This window comes from Leucoraja erinacea, chromosome 31, assembly GCF_028641065.1.
Source record: "Leucoraja erinacea ecotype New England chromosome 31, Leri_hhj_1, whole genome shotgun sequence".
NCBI lineage: Eukaryota > Metazoa > Chordata > Chondrichthyes > Rajiformes > Rajidae > Leucoraja > Leucoraja erinaceus.
This window is the reverse complement of record NC_073407.1, coordinates 22,882,641-22,897,520: the sequence shown is the minus strand read 5'-3', so window position 1 is coordinate 22,897,520 and position 14,880 is coordinate 22,882,641.

Below are 14,880 nucleotides of genomic sequence, written 5' to 3'. Positions count from 1 at the left end.
AATTAGAAGAAAAGTTAGAGAATCTTTCAAACTGCAAGTAGGAAGAAGTGAGCAATTGACGGCCAATGATAATCAGAGATGACCTGAAAATACCTTGATGAATTAATGCCAAGAGTTTTAACTTCGATTTGTAAGTGGCACTAAGTTTCTTTCAGCTTCTATGTACAGTATCTGGAGCGTTCAGCTTGCATTGATTTCATAACTTGCCTCCACGCAGAATGCACTTAAGCTGAGCCCAGGCAATGACTTAACGTAGACGCTTTGTCATCAAGTTAGCTTCTTGTATGGTCTATAATAACAATATAACATTTCTGCCTCTATTAGAAAAAGTTGTGCTCAACTCTTTTGAGTCTCACTGTTACTTATTGGAAACAAGACGTTTCATGAAATGTGGGTATATGATCTGGGATCGGGACTGAGCCAAATATCAACAATAGCAATTATACTCAGGAAGTTCTTCTGTACATTCAGGAAACATTTAAGAAAGACTTCAATTATCTCCCTGAAATATCGGCACTCAAGGCTATAATTAATTAGAACATTCTGTAACTGAAGGCAGCAACTAACCATTTTACCAGAACAGCGATATTTTCCCAAATGCACTAAATGGCACGTAGTTAATTATGATGTTTGCTGGCACTGAAAACAGGTTGATTTGTGTAAAATATCGGTGTGGCACTTACAGTAATACTGAAAGTGGAACTGTGCACTTGCCAAAATTCCCAGCAACATATAAATAATTCACTTGCTAAAAGGTATTCCTTCTGTGAGTCTGCATTAAGATAAAAAATAATTGAGAGCAGACAGTGTTCTATTGAAAAACAAAAAGATGATGTTAACCATACTGAACCATGTAATGCCTTAACCTCCTGTAATGCTATTGCTTTAAACTCAATCTGGCATCGGCTAAGAGACTAACTATTTGGAATATAAGTTCTGGCCAGAAGGACCATAGATAGACTGGGGCTATTTGGCCTGTTATGCTTTCAGTAGGTGATGGAGGATAGATTTGATTGGAACCTGAGGAATAACTTTTTCACACAAAGAGTGATGAATGTATGGAACGAGCTGCTGGAGGAGGTAGGTGAGGCATGTGCCATCACAATGTTTGAGAAACATTTAGACAGGTACATGGGTAGGACAGAGAGTGGTGAATCTGTGGAATTCTCTGCCACAGAAGGTAGTTGAGGCCACAGTTCATTGGCTATATTCAAGAGGGAGTTAGATGTGACCCTTGTGGCTAAAGGGATCAGGGGGTATGGAGAGAAGGCAGGTACAAGATACTGAGTTGGATGATCAGCCATGATCATATTGGATGGCGGTGCAGGCTCGAAGGGCTGAATGGCCTACTCCTGCACCTATTGTCTATGTTTCTATGACGGATTTAGGGGAATATGGGCCAAGCGCAAGAGTAGACGTGACATGTTGGTCGGTGTGGGCAAGTTGACCCTATGGGCCTGTAAGACTCTATGACACAATGATCTATTTCTCTACGGCTTTATGACTAGCACTAAATATCGTCCAGATCTAACTCATTGTTCTGTAACTACAACTTTTCTATTATATGCAACTTTTATCAGTTGATTTAATATGATTTGTCACGTTTGATAAGTGTTCCCTATCTAATAAACCAGATGCCTATGGTCCACCTAACTTCTCCTTTATCACTTGGATAAACACTCTGCTTGTTTCCAATTCACAGATTTACCAGAAAAGTTGTTGTCTTTCTTAAACCCTTCTATTGGCCCCACAATTATAGAGGAGAAATTCACAATCAACTGCTGTAAGTTGATGTTCATAAGTTCATAAGTGATAGGCGCAGAATAAGGCCATTTGGGCCATCAAGTTTACGCCGATTCAATCAATCTATCTTTCCCTCTTAACCCCATTCTTCTCCCCATAACCCCTGACATCCGTACTAATCAAGAATCTATCTATCTCTGCCTTAAAAATATCAATTGACTTGGCCTCCACAGCCTTCTGTGGCAATGAATTCCACAGATTCATCACCCTGTGACTAAAGAAATTCCTCTTTTCCTTCCTAATGGAACGTTCTTTAATTCTGAGGCTGTGGCCTCTAGTCCTAGACTCTCCCATTGGTGGAAACATCTTCTCGACAGACATCCTATTCAGGCGTTCCACTATTTGGTAAGCTTCAATGAGGTACCCCCTCATCCTTCTAAACTCCAATGAGTAGAGGCCCAGTGCCGTCAAACGCTCATCACATGTTAACCCACTCATTCCTGGTTATGGCCTCAACCTTCCTGTCTCAAATGGAGGGTGGCGTAGAAGCATTAGGCAACGTGCTGAAACGTGGTCATGATAGAGCCAGGGTTCCTTCTTTTCGGGATGATGTGTCAAGATTTGGGATCAAATTATTTTCTGTTTTTTTTCTGGGACTGCTTCTGAAAGAAATGACAAAGCTTTCCCTGTCAACCACCAGGCCAAGTCTAGCAAACGGCAGGAGATTCCAACCTGATAATACGTCACCACATCTTTACCCATGCTATCTAAGCAATCGCACCAGGCCAAGTTGAGATAGATAGATTCTTGATTAGCACAGGTGTCAGAAGTTAGAGGGAGAAGGCAGGAGTATGGGTTTAGGAGGGAGAGATAGATCAGACATCATTGAATGGCGAAGTAGACGATGGGCCGAATGGCCTAATTCTGCTCCTATCATTTATGATCCTGTAATCTTGTGAACATAACAAGATGCAGGCAATCACAATAATGCTGGTGATTGTGGGGATAGATATACGCCAGGAAAATCCTTTAGCTTTTCCTCAAATAACACCATGGGATTTTTTTTTTTTTTGAAAGTCCTACTTGAAATGGCAGAGGTGATTTTCTTCAAAAGTCTCACCTTTAGTTGTACTCTCTGATAACACAGTTCCCCTGATTTTGCTTAAGGTAAAAAAATAGATGGCCAAATGATTACAGTGGAATTGCATTTGGAATTGAAGGTTGCTATTATCTGTGACATTCCTGCTTCCATCCATGCAGTGGGCATTCAAGGCACAAGGTGAAGGTATTGATGCTCATCTATCTGAGTATCTGAGTGTCGCAACGAGTGGACATGGTTGGCCTCCAAGAATCCTTCTATAAGCTTTACCGGAGTCATCCCAGTGACTTCAATTTTTCTCAATTCATTCATATTCATTCAAAGAACAGTCATTTTCACCTCAACTCTGCAATTAAGTGTGTGGGAAGGAACTGCAGATGCTGGTTTACACCAAAGATAGACACAAAAGGCTGGAGTAACTCAGTGGGTCAGACAGCATCTCTGGAGAGAAGGAATGGGTGACGTTTTTCAGACTTCTCTCCAGAGATGCTGCCTGACCCGCGGAGTTACTCCAGCATTTTGTGTCTATCGGTAATTGAGTTATTTTGCCCACAATTTGGCAGCTTCCCGTGTAATTGATGGCACATTGCGTTATTTTTGAAGCTGATCTAGTGTGGACTGACGTGTGGCTGGGTTGAGTTCATCCTGTTTTGTTGGTTGCGACTAACTTGGACAATGTTCCACTCGGAATGGGAGCTGCCAGTGTTTCCCGTGTATTGGGACAGCGTGTACGGAGTGGCAGATAATAACGGAGCATGGGTTTTTTAGTACTGCACTGGGACTTTGTCAAAGGACTAAGTGTCTGGTGTTTCGTGGGCACTCTATTCCTTGACGTCACACGGAGTGCATTGAACTAACTGAACATCACAAAGGATCGCCAGGGACAGAGGGAATTATCACTTCCAGATGAACGCAGCTGCAAATGCTTTGCACAACAGGGCCCAGTCATACCATCTTGAAGTTCATGAATGTTGGTATCATGTGCAATTTTGATCACCCTGTAATAGTTAAAGAGTTGTCAAGCTGGAATGGTGCAGGGAAGATTTACGAGGATGTCGCCAGATCTCGAGGGCCTGAGCTATCGGGAGAGGTTGAGCAGGCTAGGTCTTTATTCCGTGGGGCGCAGGAGGATGAGGGGCGATCTTATAGTGTATAAGATCACGAGAGGAATAGATTGGGTGAATGCACAAGAGTATTTTACCCAGAGTCAACCACAGTGCTATGAACTAAGCCACCTTTCCTGCTAGCCCCATAGATTAATGGTCACTGTTTGTAATACAGACTTTATTTTCATATTTTTCTGTTATGAAATTATTATAAAAGGAAAGGTCCCCGACCAGACACATTGACTCGTTTCTCTTTCAACAGTTTAGTTTCGAGATACCGCGTGGAAACAGGCCCGTCGGTTCGCCGATCCCTGCACCAACCAGCGTTCCTCGAATACTAGCATCATCCTACACACTAGGGACAATTTACAATTTTTACCGAAGCCAAATTAACAAAACTGTACGCCATTGGAGTGTGGGAGGAACCCAGAGCATCCCGGAGAAAACCCACGCGGTCCCAGGGAGAACGTGCAAACTCTGCACAGACAAGCACCCGTAGTCAGGATCGAACCTGGGTCCCTGGCGCTGTAAGGCAGCAACTCTACCGCTGCGCCACCGTGCCACGCTTCTTCCAGCATTTTCTGTTTTTGTAAAAAAAAACAAGTAGTTCATTAAATAAGTGGCTGAAATCTTTAGCAGACCACGTGGTTGTTTCGAAAGCATCAACTCTTTCGATTTAGTCCGCTGAGTTTGGGTTTCTGAAATGTCCCTGGAATGCGGTTGAAGGATATTTATTTGATACTTAAAGGTGGTGCGTTTGATTTGGCACTGACTAAACTATGTAACCGGTCTCTCAGAGTTCTCCTGCTTATACTTCCTCACAGTGTGGAGTATTGCAGCGTTTTGCTTCATCATGCAGACCTGCCTGACTGTGGGACAGCTGAATCTAATGATGTTTAATTTATGAGATGCCTTTACTTCAGTCAATGTTTAATCTGTAGGAAACAAAAACCCAGAACATAATAATTGATTTACCAACCATATGATGTGCTGTGTCGGAAGGAACTGCAGATGCTGGTTTAGACTGAAGAAAGACACAAAATGCTGGAGTAACTCAGCAGGACAGGCAGCATCTCTGGAGAGAAGGAATGGCTTTCGTTTCGGGTCGAGACCCTTCTTCAGATTCGAAGAAGAAGGGTCTCGACCCGAAACATCACCCGTTCCTCCTATCCAGAGATGCTGCCTGTCCCGCTGAGCGACTCCAGCCTTTTTTAGACACATATGATGTGGTGGTTTGATCATTTGAAAATATTTTTTGAATTTGCATTATTTTTGAAAAACATTGTATAAATTGATCTTTACCTCTTTATTCCTATACCTTATCTAAAACCAACATACCATTGTGGTTGTGTTCTGACTTTAATAGAGATTGCCATTTGTGCATCGTATATTGGAGGAACGTTGCTCAGCTCAGTTCAGATTTTTTCAGTTCAGTTTAGTTTATTGTCACGTGTACCGAGGTACAGTGGAAAGCTTTCGTTGCATGCTAACCCGTTAGGGGAAAAACAATACATGATTACAATCGAGCCATTTACAGTGTTTAGATACATGAAAAGGGGATAACATTAAGTGCAAGGTAAAGCCAGCAACGTCCTACATCAATACCAACGCTTAAAATGTGGATTGCAAGTATGTTGGACACCGCTCATCTTGAGGAAATGCGATTCCTCCTAATGGATAAATCAGACCAATTCCTAACGAGTTGGTCTCCATTCGTCGTTTTTTTGGAATCATATGGTGCAACACAATTGTAAAAAATAACTGTTTCAGGACTGGACGAGGGTTGGTCAAGATTATAAATAATGATCTCCTTTTTTTTTTTATTTTCTTTTCTTTTCACTATTTTCTCTCTCAACTTTCTTCATTTACTCGTTTTCTTTCTTCACACACTATATATTTCACATCTTTCTATCCTTTACTATCTAACTTCTTTTTCTTATTCTCATCTTTTTTCAATGTAACAAAAAAAAAAAAAAGTTGTACATAAAATGTATTATGAAAATATATATTAGGCACTTTGGTGCCATATGACTGTACTTACTTCTAATAAAATAAAATATTAAAAAAAAAAAAAAAAAAAGCCAGCAACGTCCGATCAAAGATAGCCTGAGGTTTCACCACGAAAGTGGTTCAGCACTGCTCTCTATTCACGCTAGGGGTTCTACCTCAGCTGCTATTGTTATTTATCTGTAACTTTTTTTTTAATTTTTTTTAATGTATATATTTTTACCTTTTCTTATATATTTAAAATTGCTCTTGTGAATCGCACCGTGGGATTGTCTTTTAAATTTTGTTGTACCATGTGCAATGACAATAAAGAGATTCATTCATTCAGTTGCCTGATAGCAGCTGGGAAGGAACTGTCCCTGAATTTAGACGTGTGGGTTTTCACACTTCTATAACTCTTGGGAGAGGGGAGAAGAGGGAGTGGCCAGGGTGTGACTTGTCCTTGATTATGCTGCTGGCCTTGCTGAGGCAGCGTGAGGTATAAATGGAGTCAATGGATAGGTGATGGTCTGGGCTGCGTCCACAATTATGCTGCATTTTCTTGGGGTCTTGGATGGAGCTGTTTCCAAACCAAGCTGTGGTGCATTCTGATAAAATGCTTTCTACGGCGCATCTGTAGAAGTTGGTGAGAGTTGGCGGGGACACGCCAAACTTCCTAAGCCTTCCAAGGAAGTGGAGACATTGGTGTGCTTTCTTGGTCGTTGTTTCAATATGGGTGGTCCAGGAGGAGATGTTGACTCCAAGGAATCTACTTGTACGACATTGAACGTACAATGAACATAGTTAACAGCTATTAACTCACTGGAACAAAAGGGCAGTGTTTGTAAATGTAATTTATCCTATAAGAACTGAATGTACCATGTAGTTTATTTTTTTTAATATATTGTGGTCCTAGCTACTGCCATCAGTTGAGAGTCTGTAAAGGATGCCATGTTGCAAGCTGAAACCGTGTTGTGTTCCTTCACAAAGCAGGAACACATGTGAGTTTAGAGACACTAACTTTGACACCCAGTTTGGTGACTTGATTGGTAAGGGTGTCCAAGGGTTATCGGGGGAAGGCAGGAGAATGGGGTTGAGAGGGAAAGATTGAATAGCGGAGTAGACTCAATGGGCCGAGCAGCCTACTTCTGTTCCCATAACTTGTGAACTTATAACCTTATCACATGGTATAACATTTTCGCACAGAGAGTGGTGAATCTCTGGAATTCTCTGCCACAGAGGGTAGTTGAGGCCAGTTTGGCTATATTTAAGAGGGAGTTAGATGTGGCCCTTGTGGCTAAGAGAAGGCAGGTACGGGTACTGAGTTGGATCATCATTCATGTTCATATTGAATGGCGGTTCAAAGGGCCGAATGGCCTACTCCTGCACCTAATTTCTATGATATAACATTCCACAAAAAATAGGGTGTAGGTTTCAGATTCAGTTTACAATTTGCCAAAGCCGATTAACCTACAAAACTGAAGGTAGACAAAATGCTGGAGAAACACAGCGGGTGAGGCAGCATCTATGGAGCGAAGGAATAGGCGACGTTTCAGGTCAAGACCCTTCTTCAGAAGAAGTGTCTCGACCTATTCCTTCGCTCCACAGATGCTGCCTCACCCATTGATTTTCTCCAGCTTTTTTTTGTCTACCTTCGATTTTTCCAGCATCTGCAGTTCTTTCTTAAACCTACAAACCTGTGCATCTTCGGAGAGTGGGAGGAAACAGGAGCCCCTGGGGAAAACCCACACAGGCAGGTGGGACTAATGTAGATGGGAGATAGACACAAAAATGCTGGAGTACTCAGCAGGTGAGGCAGCATCTATGGAGAGAAGGAATGGGCAACACTTTGGGTCGAGACCCTTCTTCAGATGGGACATGTTGGTCGATGTGGGCAAGTTGGGACAACGGGCCCATTTCCACACTATATCACTATGACTCTGTGACTGGCAATGAATTGCAGTGAAATGACTCAATTAAGGTCAGAAGTTGCAGAAATAAATTTGGTTTCACACTTACTGCACTTTATTCGATCAATATTCCCCATCTCTAGATTCATGTAAAACATTGTTCACTCGTTGTGTACTTCGTAACTTTGTCAGCGCCTTTTGGCTACTCTTTTGTGTACTGTGTGTACAAAAACAAAGGCTTTCACTCACCCTTCACGGCACATGTGACAATATAGTATCAGTCGGTCTATTTATCTATCTCTCTATCTCTCTATCTCTCTATCTCTCTATCTCTCTATCTCTCTATCTCTCTATCTCTCTATCTCTCTATCTCTCTATCTCTCTGAAGAAGGGTCTCGAGCCAAAATGTCACTTATTCCTTCGCTCCATAGATGCTGCCTGCCCCACTGAGTTTCTCCAGCATTTTTGTCTACTATCTATCCATCTATCCATCCATCTATCTATCCATCCATCCATCCATCCATCCACCCATCCATCCACCCATCCATCCATCTACCCATCTACCCACCTATCTATCTACCCACCTACCTATCTATCTATTTGCATCTTACTGAACAAAGGTGTTCTAACTACATCTATAAAACAGTGTGAATGTTTCGCAGCTGATGCAGATCTGTTTAACCCCACTTGTTGAGGTTAAACACTATTGAGAAGTGGCTTTCCTCGACAAATCCAGGTAATTTCAGTTGCTTGTAAAATGCTGAGGTCAGTTAGTGGTTAATTAGAGTAGCTCATAAATGCCTAGCAACAAACTTTGGCAGCACATTGACTGTTAAAGTTAGGAAATCACCATTTAAATGGTTGCTGTAATTCCTCTTTATATATCTTTGATCAAAGTATGCTATACGAAATGCAGATAAATACATTTATTTTTTGCGAGGGTTCTTCTGATCCAAAATCATAACTTTTACACCAACTTGGCAGAAACCTTGGAGAAGCAGCAGAGGTGGTGGTTTGGAAAGGTACGATGCACCAGGGACTTAAGTAATTTGGGATGGAAAGGAGTAATTAGTCAGGAGTAATTAATAGTGCAAAGTCTCGGATTGCATAAGATCATAAAGGGAACCAGGTTGGTTATTCAGTCTCCAGAGGGCATTTAGTAAGGTCATGGTGGATTAGTTTAATTTAGTTTTTAGTTTAGTCTAGTTGAGTTTAGTTTAGAGTCAGCACGGAATTAGGCGTCTCGGCCCACCAAGTCCACGCCCACCAGCGATCCCGATACACTACACTATCCTGCACACCGGGGACAATTTACAATCTTTACCGAAGCCAATTAAACCTACAAACCTCTACGTCCCTGGAGTGTGGGAGGAAACCAGAGCACCCGGTAAAAACCCACGCGGGTCACGGGGAGAACGTACAAACTCCGTACAGACAAGCACCCGTAGTCAGGATTGAACCCAGGTCTCAGGCGCTGTGAGGCAGCAACTCTACCTCTGTGCCACCGTGCCCTCCCCTCTTGCACCCCAGACCTGACGAAGCATCTAGCCCCATGAAGCCCCAGAAATAGATTACATTTCAATGAAATCACCTCTCATTCATCTAAGCTAAAGAGAGTGCAGACATCATCTATGTAATCATACAAGTGCCACAAAATCTGTTCACTCCCGTACCTGGCTCAAATCAAATTATATCGATACATTTTGAATATTTCAAATGTTTTGGGATTTTCTATTTTGCTAAAGTATTGGAGTATAAGTATAAGTATAAGTGAAGTATAAGTAAAGTATAATGCTAAGGTGCTAAAGTATCACCATTAGTATCACAGCCAAATCAGGAAATACATTAAAAAAAAATTGTTCTTAAATAATGTTCTTACAGTTTTCCGCATATGGGGGAGAAAGTTGGACCTGGATATTAATCGGTCATTGACATATTGATCGGGGGGGGGGCAAGTAAAGAGCGTTCACATTGCAGCCCTGTATTCACCAATCTTTCCGATTCAGATTCAGATTCAATTTTAATTGTCATTGTCAGTGTACAGTACAGAGACAACGAAATGCATTTAGCATCTCCCTTGAAGAGCGCCATAGCAAACGATTTGAATAAAAAATAATAAGTGTCCGGGGGGGGGGTGGTGGTGATTGGCAGTCACCGAGCTACGTTGTTGAGTAGAGTGGCAGCCGCCGGAAAGAAGCTGTTCCTCGACCTGTTCCACCACCATGCACGAGAACCGCGAAGATAGGCACCATTGTACGCAGATGCCGAGAGGTTTGTTCAGCTCCGGCTGAACAACTTCTAATCTTGTGTGTGGATTTCGATAAGAAGACGACTATTGATCAGAGAACCAGGGTCAAATGTTCAACTGCCCTGTTCCTGTTCCTAGCTTCTATTTTTTTTTTAATGCTAAACCAGATTTTCAAGGAAATTAACATTTTAGTCAAACATGATTATTATAATTTTTCTAACAATTGCACAAATTATTGGAACGGATATTTTCCAGTTTATCTTCTTTATCTGGCTTTATCTAGTAAATCAACTTTTGACGAAAGATTATGGAGAAAAAAAAAGCCCATGATATCTTTGAGGTAGAAACAAGGAACTGCAGATGCTGGTTTACGAAAAGGACACAAAGTGCTGGAGTAACTCAGCCAGTTGAGTTGAGATGAGTTTATTGTCATGTGTACTGAGCTGTCTGTGAAATGCTATTGTTCAAGTTCAAGTTCAAGTGAGTTTATTGTCATGTATCCCCGATAGGAATTCTTGCTTTGCTTCAGCACATAGAACATAGTAGGCATTTACTACAAAACAGACCAGTGTGTCCATATGTTTTGCGTGCTAACCAGTTAGCAGAAAGAAAATAATTGATTACAATTAAGCCATCCACAGTGTACAGATACATGATGAAGGGAATAACATTTAGTGCAAGGAAAAAGTCCAGTAAAGTCCAATCAAATATAGCCCAAGAGTTCCCAATGAGGTAGATAGTAGCTCAGGACTGCTCTTTAGTTGTTTTTTGACATTTACACCAAGCCAATTAACCTACAAACCTGTACGTCTTTGGAATGTGGGAGGAAACCGAAGATCTCGGAGAAAACCCACACAGGTCACGGGGAGAACATACAAACTCCGTACAGACAGCAGCCGTAATCGGGATCGAACCCGGGTCTCCGGCGCTGCACTCACTGTAAGGCAGTAACTCTACCGCTGCACCACTGTGACTGGAGATAGTTTGCTTTCCATTACAGTATAAATTGTATCAATCCCTCCAAACAAAATCTTCGAACAATTTGAAAACTGCCCTAATCCAAGTAGGTTCACTCTTAAGGACAGTCACCTCATGAAACACTTGAAAGCTCTTCAGAGAGATGTTTTGGCTCTGCTCCTCCATTATGATCATCAGCTGCATTATCTGGAACGTTATTTGACTAAAGAAATGTCAGACATCTCGGCCAAAACAAGATGTTGAAGAGGAGTCGTGCAAACATTTTGGATGGCCTCGTCTTTTGATGATGTTCCTTTCATTGAGAAATAACCCAGATGGAACGCAAGAATGACTCATAAAACGTCCTGACACCATCATGAAGAATGGGCTGGCATGAAAATGAAAGAGAGTTAAACATATGCCACATGCATCAAAGGTTTGACGCATAGTAATGAAGCTGTGAAGAAAGCTGATGACTTCAGGCACGTCAGCTGACAGATGTCATTATCGATAGGTGGCATCAATTCATATAAGTGCCTTGATTTAGTGAAACAGCTCGGAAACAGACCCTTCAACCCATTGAGTACGCACTGACCGGTACATTAACAATTTCTTACACACACTAGTGGCAATTTATACTTATACCAAGCCAATTAACATGGAAACCTGTACACCTTTGGAGTGTGGGAGGAAACCGAAGATCTCGGAGAAAACCCACGCGGTCACGGGGAGAACGTACAAACTCCTTACAGACAAGCACCCGTAGTGGAGATTGAACCCGGGTCTCTGGCGCAGCAAGCACTCTAAGGCAGCAACTCTACCGCTGTGCCACCGTGCCGCCCTTGCCTACACTTTGTTGTGGAAGTCAGAGACTGAATCCTATTGCACAATTTGCAAATACAAATACATTGCAGAACTAAGATAGACACAACAAGCTGGAGTAACGCGGTGGGTCAGGCAGCATCTCTGGAGAAAAGGAATAGGTGACATTTCGGGTCGAGAACCTTCTTCAGATCATAGAGTCGGAGAGCAGGAGGAATCACAGCGGGAGAGGATGTTGCATAACTTTTGTTGCAGAGAGGAGGAGAGCTTCTTCAAAGCAGATATACATTGAGGGGTTTTCACAGTGGAGCAGACTAACTATGTCGGAAAGAACCGCAGAAGCTGGTTTAAACCAAAGATAGACACAAATAGCTGGAGTAACTCAGCGGGCCAGATCTGGAGCAAAGGCATACGTGACATTTCGGGTCGAGACCCTTTAGTTTACTTTAGAGATACAGCGCAGAAACAGGCACTTTGGCCCACTGAGTCCGCGCCGACCAGCGATTCCCGCACACTAACATTATCCAACGCACACTAGGGACAATTTACAAATATACCAAGCCAATTTACCAACAAACCTTTCGAGTGTGGGAGGAAACCGAAGATCTCGGAGAAAACCCACGCAGTCACGGGGAGAACGTACAAACTCCATACAAACAGCACCCGTAGTCAGGGTCAAACACGGGTCTCTGGCACAGCAAGTGCTCTAAGGCAGCAACTCTACCGCTGCACCACCATGCTGCCCTTCTTCAGAACTAAGATATGGATTGCTAAACACACCTTGAATTTTAACCAAATCACAAATACTCACCCTGTAATAGAAGAAGTTGTGTGTTTGTAAAGTTGCTGTGGGCACTTATCAACATTTGGTATTTGAACTTTAGTTTCTTTAGATTTTGCCTGAAATTCTCCTTCCTTCATCCACAATGTTTTATTAGAAGGACTCCAGGCCAGAGGCACAATTGGCAAAAAGTAATGTAGACGTTTCATGCTCTTGACATCTATGGATGAACATAGATCAAAGATAAAAATAACGTTCCTTGTTCGTGGTGCACTCAATGAAAGTGAAATATATCCAACGTTAGAAATACTTCGCAGGTGAAGGTGGAAAAGATTTTATAGTTTTAGGTCAATCAACTTTAATTAGAATAATAACACTAAAAATGTTACAGCTGTATTTGAAGGTTGCTGTTTTGAATGGCAATACTTTCACAATACGAAATTGGAATAACAAACATTTGATCCAGTTTTAAACCATTTCTGTTGAAAGATAAACACCAGCGGCATGGTGGCGCAGCGGTAGAGTTGCTGCCTTACAGTGCCGGAGACGCAGGTTCGACCCTGACTACCGGTGCTGTCTGTACGGAGTTTGTGCGTTCTCCCTGTGGCCATGTGAGTTTTCTCTGGGTGCTCCAGTTTCCTCCCACACTCCAAAGATGTACATGTTTGTAGGTTAATTGGCTTGGAAAAATTGTAAATTGTCCCTAGTGTGTGTGTGTGTAGGATAGTGTTAAGGGGCCTGTCCCACTGTACGAGGTAATTCAAGAGCTCTCCCGAGTTAAAAAAAAAAATCAAACTCGTGGTAAGCACGTAGAATGTACGTAGCGGGTACGTCGGAGCTCGGGACGTCTCTTAGCTCGTAACGCTAACGGCAGGTACTCGGGAAACGCGGTAAGCTCGTGAAGAGTCGTAAAGATTTTTCAACATGTTGAATAATGTCCACGAGCGGCTATTACCATAATTCTCCGAGTTCGAATCAGGGGAAACTCGGGAGAACTTTTGAATGAACTCGTACAATGGGACAGCCCCTTTAGTTTGCAGGGATCGCTGGTCGGCATGGACTAGGTGGGCCGAAGGGCCTGTTTCCGCACTGTATCACCAAACTAAACTAAAACTATAAACCAAACCTGAGTTTCTTGATCACTTAATTTCAGTTCAGCTTGAGCAGTTTAATTATTTTATTACCAGTGTTTAATTTATAGACAAAAACATGGCAGTACACAAGTTCAATCAAGATATGCATCGAGTGATCAGAAGAAAATAAAATCATGTTTTACTATTTAGAGGTATTGGTACAATGTTCCCCATGTACTGTCAAAAAAAAGCGTGACTTTACCCAATTTTCTCAGAAAATGGTACGGTCATTTCCATGTGAAGTCAAAATTTCTTTTGTGGAGTTAGGGACTGAATTTTCACTAACAAAGTATCAATAATCGAATATGATGAACAGCTTCTGTTATTTTCAATAGGAACAGCACTTCCAGGCCTGTTTCCACACTGTATCACTCTATGACTATGACCGATGAGCCATCGACGATGGCCCATTATAATACCGATGAATACATGCGCTTCACATCCAGAGGCAACAGAGACCCGCTGTGTAGGAAGAACCTGCAGATGCTGTTTGACACCGAAGATAGACACAAAAAGCTGGAGTAACCCAGGCATTGTCGTCAGATATGAACTTAGGAACCTCAGTCACATGTAGTAAATGTTATACTTGAGATTTCACATTGCATTCTATGTCGGGTTTAGTTTTAGTTTCTGGTTTTAGAAATACAGTGAGGAAGCAGGCCCTTCGGCCCACCGAGTCCATGCCAACCAACGATCACCCGTGCACTAATTCTATCCCACACACTAAGAACAATAGTGAGTCAGAGCGAGTCCACACTCGAATTGGAGGAGCAGAACATCATATTCCACTTGGGCAGCTTACAACCCAGCGGTATGAATATCGATTTCTTTCATTTCAAGTCAACCCCTGCATTCGCTCTTTCCCCCACCCTAGTTGTCCAACCAGTTCCACTGTTCGCATCCTATATCCCTTCGTTGTCACCTCTTCCCCAGCCAACAATGGACCATTGTGGGCTCCACACGTCCTTGGCCATCTGTTGCCGGCCCTGTTTCATTCTGGCCTTTTCTTACGTCCAGTCCCACCCCACCCCCCCCCATCCCCGCTACTTTCATTCTGAAGAAGAATCCCGACCAGAAACGTCACCTATTCCTTTA